Source organism: Lathyrus oleraceus, chromosome 2 (genome assembly GCF_024323335.1).
Source record: "Lathyrus oleraceus cultivar Zhongwan6 chromosome 2, CAAS_Psat_ZW6_1.0, whole genome shotgun sequence".
In the NCBI taxonomy this organism is placed as follows: domain Eukaryota; kingdom Viridiplantae; phylum Streptophyta; class Magnoliopsida; order Fabales; family Fabaceae; genus Lathyrus; species Lathyrus oleraceus.
The window spans coordinates 97,913,769-97,931,636 of record NC_066580.1 but is presented as its reverse complement, the minus strand read 5'-3'; the positions used below and the strand labels follow the sequence as shown (position 1 = coordinate 97,931,636).

At 32.2% G+C, this 17,868-nt stretch overlaps 1 protein-coding gene across 1 annotated transcript in view; it reads left to right on the top strand.

Annotated features, from left to right (window-relative positions):
• The window catches only part of LOC127122082 (probable aquaporin NIP-type), a 65,087-nt gene that overhangs the window by 45,814 nt on the left and 1,405 nt on the right, over positions 1 to 17,868 (top strand). The window lies entirely within an intron of this gene.

Genomic DNA, 17,868 nt, shown 5'->3' with positions numbered 1-17,868 from the left:
TTGATGAACTTTTGTTCCTCATTCATTTCTTTCACCCACTTTGAATCCTTCAATGTCTCAATTGCATTGACTAGTTCAACATCTTCATAGAAAGTACAGTGTATCAGCTCACCTTCATCGTCGACCATATCATCTGATGTAATCACACATTCTTACAACCTTGCAGACATGTGTCTTGTTCTTTGAGGTCTGCTTGTTCTTTATATAAGATTCTCACTGAATCCTTCTTTACATTTTCAGTCTAACCCCATTCCTTAAGCTCATCTATGATCACACCCCTGCTGATCACTACTTGCTTGTTCACTAGGTCGAACATCTTGTAACTCCAGTCGAATGATATCCTATTATGATCATTTGACTAGACTTTTCATCAAGCTTTCTGTCGCATTACGCGAAAAACCGGCGGGAGAACAAAAACAACAGAGCCGCCACCGTGCGTTATTTATCCCAAAAGAGGGAAAGGAAACGCTCAGAGTAAACCTGGAAAAGACGTGGTCTCGCGACCAAAGAGAATGGGATCGGGAGTCGGTTATGCGAAGGGAAGGTATTAGCACCCCTACGCATCCGTCGTACTCGACGGGATCCACGCACAATAGGAAGGAAAATGGTTGCTAAAAATACTGCTCACACACACACAAACATCGGCTGAAAGAGACACAAGAAACAAACAAAACTGACTCGGCAGGATATCGCATCCTGGGCCTACTTAGTCTATCAAGCATAGACATCAGAGTCTAAGTAGTTCGGACTGGGGAAACGACACATGCTCGCTAGGATGTCGCATCCTATGCATACGTATCTCCTTTGGACGAAGGAGAATCAGAGCATTCGTAGCTCGGCTAACACGCACACAAACAAATACAGGCAAGGGCAAACGTGGAGCCTGAATGCCAATCACTGGACTTACATCAGCATCCGAACCAAAACACACACACACTGGAACCCGAATGCCACTCGATGGACTTACATCAGCTTCCAAGCACACGACAAGACAAAACAAAGACACAGACAGAAGGAGGGTCTCGATTGCAACTAGGGCAAGAGAAAGGGGAGGTCTCAATCGCAACGAGGGCGAGAGAAAAGAATTAGTGTTAGTCGTTAGTCAAACTCGACAAGACATCGCATCTCGTGCCTACGTATCTCATCTGGACATGAGAATCAGAGTTGCCGTAGTTCGGCTAAACTATTCCTGTTGGTTTGTGTTTTTTAAGTGGACAACGTCACTACACAATCTACCTGATGCTCGACCTTTGGAGACTTACTCACCTGTAGTAGAAGGAGTTGACGTATCCTTAAGAGGGGATAATGTTTGTTTGTGTTTTAGGAAAGCTCAAGCAAGAAAGGAAGTCCTATACGAAGGAACCGTGCTACCTTAATTGACATGCAAACGAGACTACGCGGAGTCTAGCAAACCTAGGGGATACAATCACACCACACAAACATATACAGCATGAAATAAACACACCAACAAGGGGCTCAAACATCAGGGCTAGGCTTTAGTCGAGGGGTCATATCAACCTCAACAAACAAGCCTCTGTATCGGGGTCAGGTTAGCTCTTAACCTTGCCATTGAGGGGCTAAGGTGAAGCTAGATGAAAGGTGATGAGGGGTGTGCCTCATTGCTTCTATCTCAAGTCAGAGAGAGCATCAGACAAGGGAGCGTGGGTCCAGAATGGGGGGACCCTTCTACGCTCAGGACATAGACTCGACTGTACAATGTACAAGATCTTGGGCTTGGATCTCAATGCTACAACCATGTAATGGGAGCAAGGAGAAGACTCACAGAATAGTGGGGGATAGATTGCTTATCCCTACCTTCCACCAATTGCCTCAAATGAGGACTTTTCCTGCTTGGGACAAATATAAACATACACAAGCATTGCCTCTTAAGGAGGACTTCAGACAATTTGCCCGGCCAAATAACAAGCCGGGTCTCCAGACTACATGAAGAAGAAGGTTCTATACCTCAATGCCAATTGCTTATAAGCAAAGCAATGCAAGTTCTTAAGAGAACTGAGCAACTAAGTGTACCTGTACAAAAGTCAAACAGAATCAGCATCCCATTCATAATCAGACAACAATATAATGATCAATTAACAATCCCAATGATGTGCATAGCACAAGTCCATGTGGACCAACATCCTACAAAACAGCCACATTAGTTTACAAGTATCAAGTAAAACATCCCAAATGTGAAACAATATCCTTAAGCCTTAACCTCTTAACCTGAAAAGCCACAATCACATTCAAATGTAAGTAACATGACCACTAGGACTAGCCTAGGGTCAAAAAGATGGAAAAATCCTAAAACAGCAACCAATTCATGATCAAAGTCAAGCTATTTCAATAACAAAGGGATCCCAATTGGTCCCATATCCAAACTATGTACACATTTCAATCTATGCAACATGTAAGGCAAAGTGAGCAATGTTAAACCACATATGAGCAACCAGCAAGATCACATCAAAAAAAATATCAAAACAACACAGTAAATTCCACAAAAATTATATCCTAAACAGGGGACATTCAACAAGCTACATGTCAATTTTCAAGCCATTTGGACTAGTGGAACCATGGGAATTAATTCAACATGTCTAAGCATGCAAAAACACAACCAAATGAAGTCACAAAATGTACATTAACTTCAATTCAATGGTAAACAGTGAGATTAAATGGGAAATGGATGGGACCAAAGCCAAATGAAAGCTACACATGTCAGGAACTATTCTACCAAATTTCATGTTCATATCATTCATCATGCTCATTCTATGCACAAAATAAGGCAAACTAGTTCAAAGGAAGCACTAAGCCTACAAACAGAATTATTGCATTCAAATCCACATCAACACCATCCCAAAAATTCTCAAACAATTTACACCTAAACAGGACCTAATCCAGGTATGGCACACCAAATTTCAGCTTAATTGGGCAAATGGAACCATGTCAATGAAAATCAACAAAAACAGGCACAATTATAGGCTCCAAATCACAACATCAACACATACTTCCACTTCAAAAATTCATAATTCAATGAAAACAACAAAGAAATGGATGAGACCAAAACAGGGAGGTCCTAACATGTGTCTTCTACTAGCATATCAAATTTCATGAATATCCAAAACACTATGAGCATTTCACAATGATTCTACCAACATGCATCATATGAGCTTGCAAATTCAACCATCAGAAATGAAAAATCATGATCAATTAGAAAACACAATGAATAATTCCACAAAAATTCACAAAGGATCCTAACATGTTAATGAACATCCCTACCAAATTTCAATCAATTCTAACAAGGATAGGTCATGCTAAAAAATCCAACAAGTTGGCATCATGAGGTGTGACACAAATTGTCACACCTAAGTTCAAAAATTTGTAACTCAAAGGCCAGGTATCATTAATTCAAGAAATTTACATGGAAAAAACCCTCAGCCAGTCAAGATTCATCACAAAAATTTTCAGCCATTTATCATACAATATGAGGATTTCATGATCAAATCATTCAAAGGTGTCAAATTATGCACATGTGGAGGAAACCCTAGGTCAAATGAAAAATATTCCAAACACAACTTTGACCAATAGGTCAAAAATCATCTACATTCAACCACAAAGTCAACAAAATTATTTTCACAATTTTCTGATTTTTCTATATTTTTCTATGAATTTTCTAAGGTGTTAGGTATTATTTACAATTTTTTAAGAATTAATTGAAATTAATTAATTAAATTATAGTGGCAGTTTGGTAATACTGGGCGCGGGGGCGGTAAACGCCCAATTCAAATATTCAAAATGGATTTCAGATCAAACGCGCATATTTCATCATCTTCATCCATGAGTTTTCCAGAAAATATCAAGAACACTCAAAATTGCAAAATCCACGAATCCTAACCAAAATAAGCAAACTCATAGTCGTTGGAACCGCACGAGCACGTAGAACATGAATCTCAACTCCAATTAACCTAAAACTTCCTAAATCGTGCGAATCGATGAACCTAGGGTTTTAGATCTAAACTTCGAGTTAAGATTTCTAAGCCTACGATTGATCATTTTCAATTCCAAGAGCAGCATGATGCTCTACGTACTATGCACTACAACACGCACACATTAATTCTTCGAAAGCTCGAGATCGAAATCTGAACCAACCTGCTATGGCAGTTGCGAATTAGGACGTGTTGGCGCGCGATCTTGTGAAACAGTAGTGGAATGATGAATGTTGAAGCGGATGCAGCTCGCGGTTTGGCTCGAATCTCTCTCTATCACGAACAATCTTCAAACACCATAGATGGAGCTCCTTTGGACAGCGGAGAATGGCGTGGCTATGGTGATCCTTCAGCACAAACAGATGGAGTATGGGATAGCACAAGATCACTGCGAAAAGAATCTCTCAATTTGATCAAAGAATGAGGAAGTTTGATCAATTTTGGCTTTTGTGAATTCTTGAGAAATCTTGGAGAATTGGAGGATTTTGATCTGAATTTTTGTGAAATGAAGATTCTCTTATGTTTAGGGAGAGATTAAGCTTATATATGTTAGCTTAATCATGATTAATCAATGTAATTAATCAAATTGGCATTGTAAGCTAATTGCATTTTTCTTCAAAATGGCCAAAAATGCCCTTCCTTCAAATCAGTCCAAATAGCAGCTCAATTTTGGTTCCAACAAGTCCAAAATACCATATGTAATGTGTAGAAACAAGTTTCATTTCAATTGGATGCCTATTCTTGAATTTCACCATGTGATGGAAAATGTCCAATTTATGCACTTTCATTCTTCAAGGCAAAACTCAAATTATGAGGCCTAGCCATGAAATGAGGATTCAAACACACTCCAAATGCCATTCCTGAGGTGTTACAAAAAGTCCCATCTCAAAATTCCAAATATTTTGACATTTGGACGATTTTGCCCCTGATCCAATTTAACAGTCCAGTTGAAAAGTGACTTTTTGCATTGGCCCTTTTTGGAAAAATCCAATGATGCACCCTTGAAGTACATGTCAAATGGAGTTTGTGCATATAAAGAACTTGCAATTTGGACCAACCATGTGGTAGTTATGGCCTCCTGATTACGGGTCTTTTCTGAGATTCATCTGATCATATCTTGCAAACCACACATTGGATTTTTGAGTTCTTGGACTTTTTGGAAAGGTAAGAACAAGATCTTCAACTTTCATGTTGGACAAAATTCCATTTGAAGCTTGTATGATGAATTTATTTTGAGGAGAAAAAGTTTCCATTTTGGGCAGCTGAAATTACAGGTCCACTTGCCATTTTGGGAAACTGTCTGCCTGAGCTCAATTCCTTCAACCTTGGTCTTTGAAATGCCAAATGAAGTTTATATAGACATGAATGAGACATATTCAACCAATTCCAATCATCAAATCACTGATTAAATGTACAGTTGACCACAGTTGACTTTTATTGACTTTTGGTTGACTGAACAATGACTGGTGACTTCTGAGCATCCAATCTTTGGCCAAACCACTTCAAAATGATCCTTGGACCATATGAGCTTGAAAAACCAACCCTAGGGCTTTGTCCCAATGAAAATGGCACTTGCTTGCTTGATTGCCTGATTCTCCTGAGCATTTGACCTAGTTCATCAACTGAGCTTGCACTTGGGCAAATGGACAATGCAATGTTATGCAGTGTGTAACACCCCGATTAAAATAAGAGAATTATTTAATTGAGTTAATATTATTTTATTAATTTAATTAAATAAAGTTGAATTATTGGATTATTATTATTATTATTTGGAGTAATAATTATTTGGAAAATATATAAGTTGGAAATAAGAGAAAGAGTCTCATTTTTGGAACAGAAGGGTTTTACGTGAAAAAGCAGAGAAGCATCGTGAAAGAGGAAAAGGGCAAGAGAAGGAGCTGTAGAGCAAAGGTTGAAGAACGGAAAAGCTTGAAGCTCAAAGAATTGCCGGATTATCTCAGGTAAGGGGGGTTTATCGTCGTTTAATGGGTATTATCGATTAACATGTGATGGGTAGTGATAAGCCGTCGATTGACCCTAATTGGGATTTAGAATGCTGAGAAATTATGTTGAATAAGTTGTATTAAAGCTGAAATTGAATTTGTGTTTGAGTGTATTGTGAATTTCTGAGCGTATAGCTTTTTACGGAAGTTGAATCGGAGGTCCGGAAGTCCTCCAACGGCGGAAAATGCGGAAACTCTGCATTCTGCCTTGTGTTAGCGCAGGAACTGCTGTTTCGCCTGCGTTAACCGGTTAACCCAGGGTGTTAACCGGTTAACACTGTTATAAATTGTGAAAAATGTTGAGTTTTGCCTGCGTTAACCGGTTAACCTATAGCGTTAACCGGTTAACACTGTTGCGTTTTGCCTGGAAGTGTAATTTTCCTGCGTTAACCGGTTAACCTATAGCGTTAACCGATTAACACTGTTGCAGTATGTAAAAATGGTTGATTTTATGATGTAAGTGTAATTGGTGATTGGCCTATTGTATCCAATTGTGATAAATAAATTCGTGGAGTCTATGTTGTGAAATGTTGATGCAAAGATGTTGATAAGTTGTTTTTGTGGAAAATATTAAGTTGTAGGCTGATGAGCCAAAGTTGAATATAAGTTGTTTTGTTGAAAATGCTGGGTTGTAGGCTGATGAGCCAAAGTTGATTTTTAAGTTGTTGTTGCTGAGAAAGCTGTTATGTTGTCGTTGTTATTATGTTGTTGAACTTTCAAGTCGTACATGCCATATACATTCATATGCATTAAGTCGGGGCTTTTGCTCACACCACGTTGGCCTGGATTGGCAAAAATTATGGGGCTTTTGCTCACACCACGTTGGCCTGGATTGGCAAAATTTTAAGTTGAAAGTTGAAGGCTTATGCCTTGATGCCCACTAAACTGGCAATGATTTTAAGTTGGGAGTTTTACTCCAAATGGTACCACATGCATGAAGAGTCGAGTCTCATTTGAGTTGCATTTACGTTGTGTTTGAATATGATGTTGAGTTGAATATGCTGCTACCGAATGCATGATATGATGTGGGTGATTAACGTGTAAAGTTACTTAACATAACATGATGATTTATAATATTTGTTATATCGATTGAGGAACTCACCCTTACAGTTATATTTTTCAGGTAACGAGCAGTGAGTTGAGTAGAAGCTAGTGCTTGAAGTCTAGTGTGGTTAGAGGGTCATGCTCTGATAGATGTAACATCGGGACGGGATGTTTGAATTGTCGAATAAATGTTAATTTTGATGAATTACAGATGTTGAAATATTTTATCCGCTGCGTATTGTTAAAGAAGTTTTTATGTCGAATAAAATTGAGTATGACTGCTTTTATGTTGAATTATGTGAAGAAGTTGTTATGTGACACCCTTGAGTGACAATATTTACTCTGATATGTATGATTTAATTGTTGTTGTTTTAATTAAATATTTGGGGTATTTAGAAGGGTGTTACACAGTGAACATGGTTAATGCTATGACCTAGTATGCAATGAATGTACACAATGGTAGGGTGCAAATTTGAGGTGCTACACTTTCTTATCAACTAATCAGGCACATGTCTATGTGTCATAGATCCAAATACCTCCAGATGACTTAAGCTAGGCTTAACACCAAACTGACATTCTCCTAGCGTGATTCCTTCTAGTCTTTTCATCGGACATCTCTTCAGTAATGTATGTTGCAGTTGACACAGCTTCTCCCCATAGCTCTTTAGGTAAATGCTTGCCTTTCAACATACTTCTCGCCATGTTCATGATGGTTTTATTCTTCCTTTCCGTTGTTCCATTATGATGTGGAGTGTAGCGTGGAACCACCTCATGCATAATCCCTTCTTTCTCATATAGCTTGTCGAAGTCTTTCGACACATACTCTTCACCACCACGAGTCCTCAGAGTCTTGAGCTTTCAACTGCTTTGTCTTTCGACCATAGATTTAAACTTGGAAAATACCTCAATTACTTCGCTTTTCATGTTAATCAGGTAAGTCCATAGTTTTCGACTGAATATGACAAAGTATCTCTTACCTCCAATCGAATCCACCTAGATAGGACCACACACATCAGAGTATATGACTTCAAGGATTGCCTTTGACTTTCTTCCTAGATCCTTGTTGAAGTTGTTCTTGTGCTGCTTCGCATGCACATATTCTCCACACACTTCATTTGGAATGTTGATTTATGGTAACCCTCAAATCTTATTTCTTCTTTTCAGATATCTGATGTCTTAACACACTTCATTTGAAGTTGATATGGACAAGTCTATAGTTCCATATTCATTCATCCCTGCTAGCTGCAGTTGCAAGGCACTTGTGCATCATCACATTAAGTTTAATCCTGAAGGTTCTATTCTGATACATAGGTTCCTTCAAGATTAACCTTCCACTTGAGTCCAAAACTCTCATCATCTTGTCTTCAATCGACACTTTGTAGTTCTTTTCAACTAACCGCCATATGCTGAGCAAATTTCTCTTCATGCCTGGTATGTACAATGCATTGCAGATTACTGACATTTTATCATCTTTTCTCCTAATAAGAACATCACCAATACTTTCAATTGCTAGAGTATTGTCATTTGTGAATTTTACCATGTTCTTCATTGAGGGTTTTATGTTGACAAACCAACCCTTCCTACCAGTCATGTGTGATGAGTATCCTGAGTCCAAGTACCATTGGTCCTGGAATCTTTCTTCATCTCTTGTTGTGACCATCAACAATATCTCTTCTTCTTCATGCTTTGCAAATTTTGCATCATTTGCTTGATCTTTTATTTTTCAGGACAATCACTAAAGTAGTGGTCATACTTCTAAAAATTGAAACATTGAATTTGACTTGTCAGATTTTTGACCACCACCTCTTCCTCTACCTACACATATTTGGTTGCTTTGGTATGAGGTCTTCTCTGGTTAGAACAACCTCCTTCTTGCTGATTTTGACTAGTCAAATATTGTAGCCTCATCTACCTTTGTTGTGGAGCCACTTCCCTTTTCCTTTCTTTTCTTTTGTTGACTGTGTCTGCAAAGCCACATCACTCTTCGACTTGCCTGTAGCTCTTTCATCCATTTTTGTTCATGAGATTCAAGCGTCACTTGAAGCTCTTCCTTTGTCAATGTTGACAAATCTTTCGACTCTTCTATGGCTACTACCACGTGCTCGAACTTTAGAGCCAACGACCTCAAGATCTTTGAAACAACTAATCTTGATCTCAACACTTCTCCATATACCTTGATTTTATTCACCAGTTTTGTAACCTTAGTGAAAAAATCAATTATGCTTTCATTGTCTTCCATCTGAATCAATTTATACATTATTTTGTGAGTTTGTAGCCTAACCTCTTTCACCTTCTCTCCACCGCCAAACAATTTGTCAAGAATTTCCCATGCTTCTTTTGCTGATTCGACATCACTAACCTTTTCAAAATTATCAGAATTAACACATTGATGGATTATAAAGAGAGTTTTGTAATCTTTCTTCTTCAATTCTTTGTGTGTAGTTTTTTCTTCACCTGTCGCATTTGCTGCAAGCGGTGTCACTCCCTCATTCACAAGATCCCAAACATCTTGACAGCAAAAGATAACATTTATCTGCTTGCATCAATTCTCGTAATCCTGATTCTTCATAATTGGGAGACTCGCTAGAAAATACCCATTCAGATGATTCATCATGTTATGCTTCGAGGAATCGCTTAGCCAGTGCTCTAGATACCATATGTTGGAATTAAACCTAATACTCTTAGTAATTCCGAATCAATCTTGATGAACAAGATTCAATCACACTGATCAAATTTCCTCTTGTTCTTCATTTTTCACTCGAGTGAATCAACCAACCTTGGTTTCAAGATTGTATCGATGCACAATGGTGATGAAAAAAAAAGAATAAAATATTGATTTGAGAAGAAAAGAGTTGGGGTTTATCGAGAGAAGGAACAAGATGAATTTTTGGCAGAGTTCCTCTCTGCTCACAAACTGTGATTCTTTATACTTTTGCAACTGCAGAATTCAAGTATATATAATAATAGGGGTTACTCCCTATTTATAGATTTTTCTTGCTTTCTCCCTAAGCAAAGCCCAAAAATAAAATTCCAAAATACCTAATTCTGCCAACACTACAAAATTAGGTTTAAAACCAAATTCATGTCGAGACTAACTCCTCGACACTTCGACAATAGGGTGTTTGGACAACAACATGCTTCGATACCATGCATTACAACTCAACACTCTTCTCAATTATAGTTGCATCCTCCCTATTTTAATATTTAATATGACTCCATAACTCGTTGTTTCTAGAAGAGCAACATACTTTGTGTTATTTCGGTAATCGGCATTTCCTGTTTGAGTAGTTATTTTAAGATATTGCAACAGAATTATTGTAAAGATTAAATTGTTGTTATCATCTTTATATGATTCGATGCACTAAAAAAGTTTCTCAATCATCTTTGATGGTAATGCTTCCAAATCTTCAAACCACCATGCTTTGCTTGGCAAAGATGACTTGGCTTTTTCTTATTTAGTTTGTGTTGAAGAAAATAATCTCTTGGCATAATTGCATTCCGGCGAAGACGATGTTGACGGCGCGATGACGGCGACGATAATAAAGAGGTGAAAGAATTGTTAAGGTTCGCATATGAATTTTCTACAATCTTTGTTAACACTACATTATAATCATTTACATATCTAGAAAAAGAATATCACTTGGTAGTTACTCTAGAGTGAAAATGATATTGCTATATAATCGTCAAAAGTGCATTTAAACATATTTTTCAAATGTAAAATACCATAATATAATTTAAGTGTATTCGCAATACCTTGACATTATTTTTTGACATCTTTACTTATCCAAAAAAAAGAAAATACCATTACCATTTATTTTATTTACTATATTTCCAAAAATATAAAATTACTATGTAGTTACTCTAGAAAAGAAACCGATATTGTTATATAAGCGTCAAAAGTGCATTTATACCTAATTTTTAAATGTAAAATACCATAATCTAATTGAAGTATACTCGCAATACCTTGACTTTATTTTTTGACATCTTTACTTATCCAAGAAAAAATAAAATATAATAACCCTTTATTTTATTTAATATATATCCAAAAAAAGAAAATCACTTTGTAGTTACTCTAGAAAGAAACTGATATTGCTATATAATCGTCAAAAGTGTATTTAAACATACTTTTCAAATAAATAATATCTAAATCTAATTGAAGTGTACTCTCAATACTGTACTCTCAATACCTTGACTTTATTTTATGACATCTTTATTAATCAAAGAAAAATGAAATACCATAACCCCTTATTTTATTTACTACATATCCACACAAAAAAAAACATTGGATAGTTACTCTAGAAATAAACTGATATTACTATATAGTCGTCAAAAGTGACTTTAAACCTATTTTTTAAATGTAAAATACCATAACCTATTTGAAGTGTACTCTCGATACCTTGAATTTATTTTTTAACATCTTTACTTATAAAAAAAAGTCACAAACCCATATTTTATTTACTACCTTTCCAAAAAGAAAAAGAAAATCATTTTGTAGTTACTCTAAAAAGAAACTAATATTGCTATATAATCGTCAAAAGTGCACTTAAACCTACTTTTCAAATGTAAAATTTAATAATATAATTGAAGTGTACTCGCAATACCATCACTTTATTTTTTGATATCTTTACTTATCCAAGAAAAAGGAAATACCATAACCCCTTATTTTACTCACTACATGTCCAAAAAAAGAAAATCACTTGGTAATGACTCTAGAAAGAAATTCATAGTGCTATATAATCGTCAATAATGCATTTAATTCTACTTTTCAAATGTAAAATACCATAATCTAATTGAAGTATACTTCCAATTCATTGACTTTATTTTTTGACATCTATACTTATAAAAAAAGAAAATACTAGAACCCTTATTTTATTTACTACATATCCACAAAAAGAAAATCACTTGGTAGTTACTCTAGAAAGTAACTGATATTGCTATATAATCCTCAAAAGTGCTTTTAAACATACTTTTCAAATGTAAAATACCATAATCTAATTAAAGTGTACTCGCAATACCTTGACTTTATTTTTTGACATCTTCATTTACCTAAGAAAAATGAAATATCATAACCCTTTATTTTATTTACTACATAACCAAAAAAAGAAAATCATTTGGTAGTTACTCTAGAAAGAAACTGATATTGCTATATAATTGTCAGAACTGAATTCAAATCTTCTTTTCAAATGTAAAGTATCATAATCTAATTGAAGTCTACTCGCAATACCTAGATTTTATTTTTTTGACGTCTTCGCTTATCCCAAAAAAAAAATCAGAACTTCTTATTTTATTTACTACATTTCCAAAAAAAGAAAATCACTTTATAGTTACTCTAGAAAGAAATTGGCATTTCTATATAACCGTCAAAAGTGTATTCAAACGTACTTTTCAAATGCAAAATACCGTAATGTAATTGAAGTGAACTCACAATAACTTGACTTTATTTTTTGACATCTTTATTAATCCAAAAAAAAAGAAAAACCATAACCCTTTATTTTATTTACTACATTTCCAAAAAAAGAAAGTCATTTGGTAGTTACTCTAGAAAGAAACTGATATGGTTCTATAATCGTCAAAAGTGAATTTAAACCTACTTTTTAAATGTGAAATACTATAATCTAATTGAAGTGTACTCGTAATACATTGACTTTAGTTTTTGACATCTTTACTTATCCATGAAAAATGATATTTCAGAACCCCTTCTTTTATTTACTACATATCAAAAAAAGAAAATTACTTGGTAGTTACTCTAAAAAGAAAATCATTTGGTAGTTACTCTAGAAAGAAACTGATATTGCTATATTATCGTCAAAATGACTTTAAATATAAAATACCATAATCTAATTAAAGTGTACTCGCAATACGTTGACTTTATTTTTTGACATCTTTACTTATAAAAAAAGTACCATAAACCCTTATTTTCTTTACTATATTTCCAAAAAAAGAAAATCTTTTTTTAGTTACTCAAAAAAGAAACTGATATTGCTATATAATCGTCAAAAGTGCATGTAAACCTACTTTTCAAATGTAAAATACTATAATATAATTGAAGTGTACTCGTAATACTTAAACTTTATTTTTTAACATCTTTATTTATCCAAGAAAAAAGAAATACCATAACCTCTTATTTTATTTACTACATATCCGAAAAAAGAAAATCACTTGGTAGTTACTCTAGAAAGAAATTGATATTGCTATATAATCTTCAAAAGTACATTTAAACCTACTTTTCAAATGTAAAATACCATAATCTAATTAAAGTGTACTTACAATACCTTGACTTTATTTTTTTATATCTTTACTTATCCAAGAAAACGGAAATACCAGAACCCCTTAATTTATTTAATACATATCTAGAAAAAGAATATCACTTGGTAGTTACTCTAGAGTGAAAATGATATTGCTATATAATCGTCAAAAGTGCATTTAAACATATTTTTCAAATGTAAAATACCATAATCTAATTTAAGTTTACTCACAATATCTAGACTTTATTATTTGACATCTTTTCTTATCCAAAAAAAATACGAGAACCTCTTATTTTATTTACTATATTTCCAAAAAAAAAGAAAATCACTTTATAGTTATTCTAGAAAGAGACTCATATTGATATATAATCGTCAAAAGTGCATTTAAACCTACTTTTCAAATGTAAAATATCATAATCTAATTGAAATGTACTCGCAATACCTTGACTTTATTTTTTGACATCTTTATTAATCTAAGAAAAAGGAAATACCATAACCCCTTATTTTATTTACTATATTTCCAAAAAAAAGAAAATTACTAGGTAGTTACTCTAGAAAGAAACTGATATTGTTATATAATCGTCAAAAGTGCATTTATACATAATTTTTAAATGTAAAATACCATAATCTTATTGAAGTGTACTCGCAATACCTTGACTTTATTTTTTGACATGTTTACTTATCCAAGAAAAAGAAAATACCATAACCCCTTATTTTATTAAATACATATCCAAAAAAAGAAAATTACTTTGTAGTTACTCTATAAAGAAACTGATATTGTTATATAATCGTCAAAAGTGCATATAAAAATACTTTTCAAATGTATAATTCCATAATCAAATTGAAGTATACTCGCAATACCTTGACTTTATTTTTTGACATCTTTACTTATAAAAAAAAGTACCTGAACCCCTTATTTTATTTAGTACATATCCAAAAAAAGAAAATTATTTGGTAGTTACTCTAGAAAGAAACTGATATTGCTATATAATCATCAAAAATGACTTTAAACCTACTTTTTAATTGTAAAATACCATAATCTAATTAAAATATACTCGCAATACCTTGACTTTATTTTTTGACATCTTTACTTATTAAAAAAATACCAAAAACACTTAATTTATTTACTATATTTCCAAAAAAAGAAAATCACTTTGTAGTTACTTTAGGAAGAAACTATATTGCTATATAAAAGTCAAAAGTGCATTTGAACCTACTTTTCAAATGTAAAATACAATAATCTAATTGAGGTGTACTCGTAATACCTTGACTTTATTTTTTGACAACTTTATTTATTCAAGAAAAAGGAAATACCATAACCTCTTATTTCATTTACTACATATCTAAAGAAAGAAAATCATTTGGTAGTTACTCTAGAAAGAGACTGATATTACTATATAATCTTAAAAAGTGCATTTAAACCTACTTTTCAAATGTAAAGGGTCATTATCTAATTGAAGTGTACTTCTAATACATTGACTTTATTTTTTTTATATATTTATTTATCCAAGAAAAAAGAAATACAATAACCCCTTATTTTATTTAATACATATCCAAAAAAACAATATCACTTGGTAGCTACTCTAGAGTGAAAATGAAATTGTTATATAATCGTCTAAAGTGCATTTAAACCTACTTTTCAAATGTAAAATATCATAATCTAATTGAAGTGTACTCGCAATACGTTGACTTTATTTTTTGACATCTTTACTTATCAAAAAAAATACCAGAATCCCTTATTTTATTTACTACATATACATAAAAAGAAAATCACTTGATAGTTACTCTTGAAATAAATGGATATTGATATATAATCGTTAAAAGTGCATTTAAACATACTTTTCAAATGTAAAATACCATAATCTAATTGAAGTGTACTTGCAATATGTTGACGTTGTTTTTTGACATCTTTACTTATCCAAAATAAAAGAAAATACAGTTACCATTTATTTTATTTACTATATTTCCAAAAAAAAGAAAATTACTAGGTAGTTACTCTAGAAAGAAACTGATATTGTTATATAATCGTCAAAAGTGCATTTATACATAATTTTTAAGTGTAAAATACCATAATCTAATTGAAGTGTACTCGCAATACCTTGACTTTATTTTTTGACATCTTTACTTATCCAAGAAAAAGAAGATATCATAATCCTTTGTTTTATTTAATATATATCCAAAAAAAGAAAATCACTTTGTAGTTACTCTAGAAAGAAACTGATATTGCTATATAATCGTCAAAAGTGCATTTAAACATACTCTTCAAATAAATAATATCTAAATCTAATTGAAGTGTACTTACAATACCTTGACTTTATTTTATGACATCTTTATTAATCAAAGAAAAATGAAATACCATAACCCCTTAATTTATTTACTACATATCCAAAAAAAAGAAAATCATTTGATAGTTACTCTAGAAATAAACTGATATTGCGTCATAATTGTCAAAAGTGACTTTAAACCTACTTTTTAAATGTAAAATACTATAATTTAATTGAAGTGTACTCGCAATACGTTGACTTTATTTTTTAACATCTTTACTTATAAAAAAAGATCATAAACCCATATTTTATTTACTATATTTCCAAAACGAAAAAGAAAATCACTTTGTAGTTACTCTAAAAAGAAACTAATATTGCTATATAATCGTCAAAAGTGCATTTAAACCTACTTTTCAAATGTAAAATTTCATAATCTAATTGAAGTGTACTCGCAATACCATGACTTTATTTTTTGATATCTTTACTTATCCAAAAAATGAAAATACCATAACCCCTTATTTTACTCACTACATGTTCAAAAAAAGAAAATCACTTGGTAATGACTCTAGAAAAAAAAACTGATAGTGCTATATAATCGCCAATAGCTCATTTAATTCTACTTTTCAAATATAAAATACCATAATCTAATTGAAGTATACTTGCAATTCATTGACTTTATTTTTTGACATCACTACTTATAAAAAAAAGAAATACTAGAACCCTTATTTTATTTACTACATATCCATAAAAAGAAAATCACTTGGTAGTTACTCTAGAAAGTAACTGATATTGCTATATAATCGTCAAAAATGCATTTAAACATACATTTCAAATGTAAAATAAATAATCTAATTGAAGTGTATTCGCAATACGTTAACTTTATTTTTTGACATCTTCATTTACCTAAGAAAAGTGAAATACCATAACCCTTTATTTTATTTACTACATATCCAAAAAAAAATCATTTGGTAGTTACTCTAGAAAGAAATTGATATTGCTCTATAATCGTCAAAAGTGAATTTAAGTCTTCTTTTCAAATGTAAAATATCATAATTTAATTGAAATATACTCGCAATACCTAGATTTTATTTTTTGACGTCTTTACTTATCTAAAAAAAAATATCATAACCGCTTATTTTAGTTACTACATTTCCAAAAAAAGAAAATCACTTTATAATTACTCTATAATGAAATTGATATTGCTATATAACCGTCAAAAGTGTATTCAAACGTACTTTTCAAATGTAAAATACTGTAACCTAATTGAAGTTTACTTACAATACATTGACTTTATTTTTTGACATCTTTATTAATCCAAGAAAAAAGAAATACCATAATCCTTTATTTTATTTATTACATATCCAAAAAAAGAAAATCATTTGGTAGTTACTATAGAAAGAAATTGATATTGCTATATAATCGTCAAAAGTGAGTTTAAACCTACTCTTTTAATGTAAAATACTATAATCTAATTGAAGTGTACTCGTAATACCTTGACTTTAGTTTTTGACATCTTTGCTTATCCATGAAAAAGAAAATTTCAGAATCCGTTATTTTATTTACTACTTATCCAAAAAAAAGAAAATTGCTTGATAGTTAATCTAGAAATAAAACCGATATTGCTATATAATCGTCAAAAGTGGATTAAAACATATTTTTCAAATGTAAAATACCACAATCTAATTGAAGTGTGTTTGTAATACATTGACTTTATTTTTTAACATTTTTACATATAAAAAAAACACCAAAACTCCTTTTTTTTTACTCCATATTCAAAGAGAGAATGTCACTTAATAGTTAGAAAGAAACTGATATTGCTATATAATCGTCAAAATTGCATTTAAACCTACTTTTCAAATGTAAAATACCATAATCAAATTGAAGTGTACTCGCAATATCTTGACTTTATATTTTAACATCTTTACTTATCTAAGAAAAAAAATATCATAATCCCTTATTTTATTTACTATATACCCAAAAAAAAATCACTTGGTAGTTACTTTAGAAAGAAATTAATATTGTTATATAATCGTTAAATGTGCATTTATACCTACTTTTCAAATGTAAAATACCATAATTTAATTGAAATGTACTCGCAATACTTAGACTTTATTTTTCGACATCTTTACTTATCTAAGAAAAAAACATATCATAACCCCTTATTTTATTTATTACATATCCAAAAAAAAAATCATTTTATAGTTACTTTAGAAAGAAATTTATATATATATATATATATATATATATATATATATATATATATATATATATATATATATATATATATATATATATATATATAGTCGTCAAATATGCATTTAAACGTATT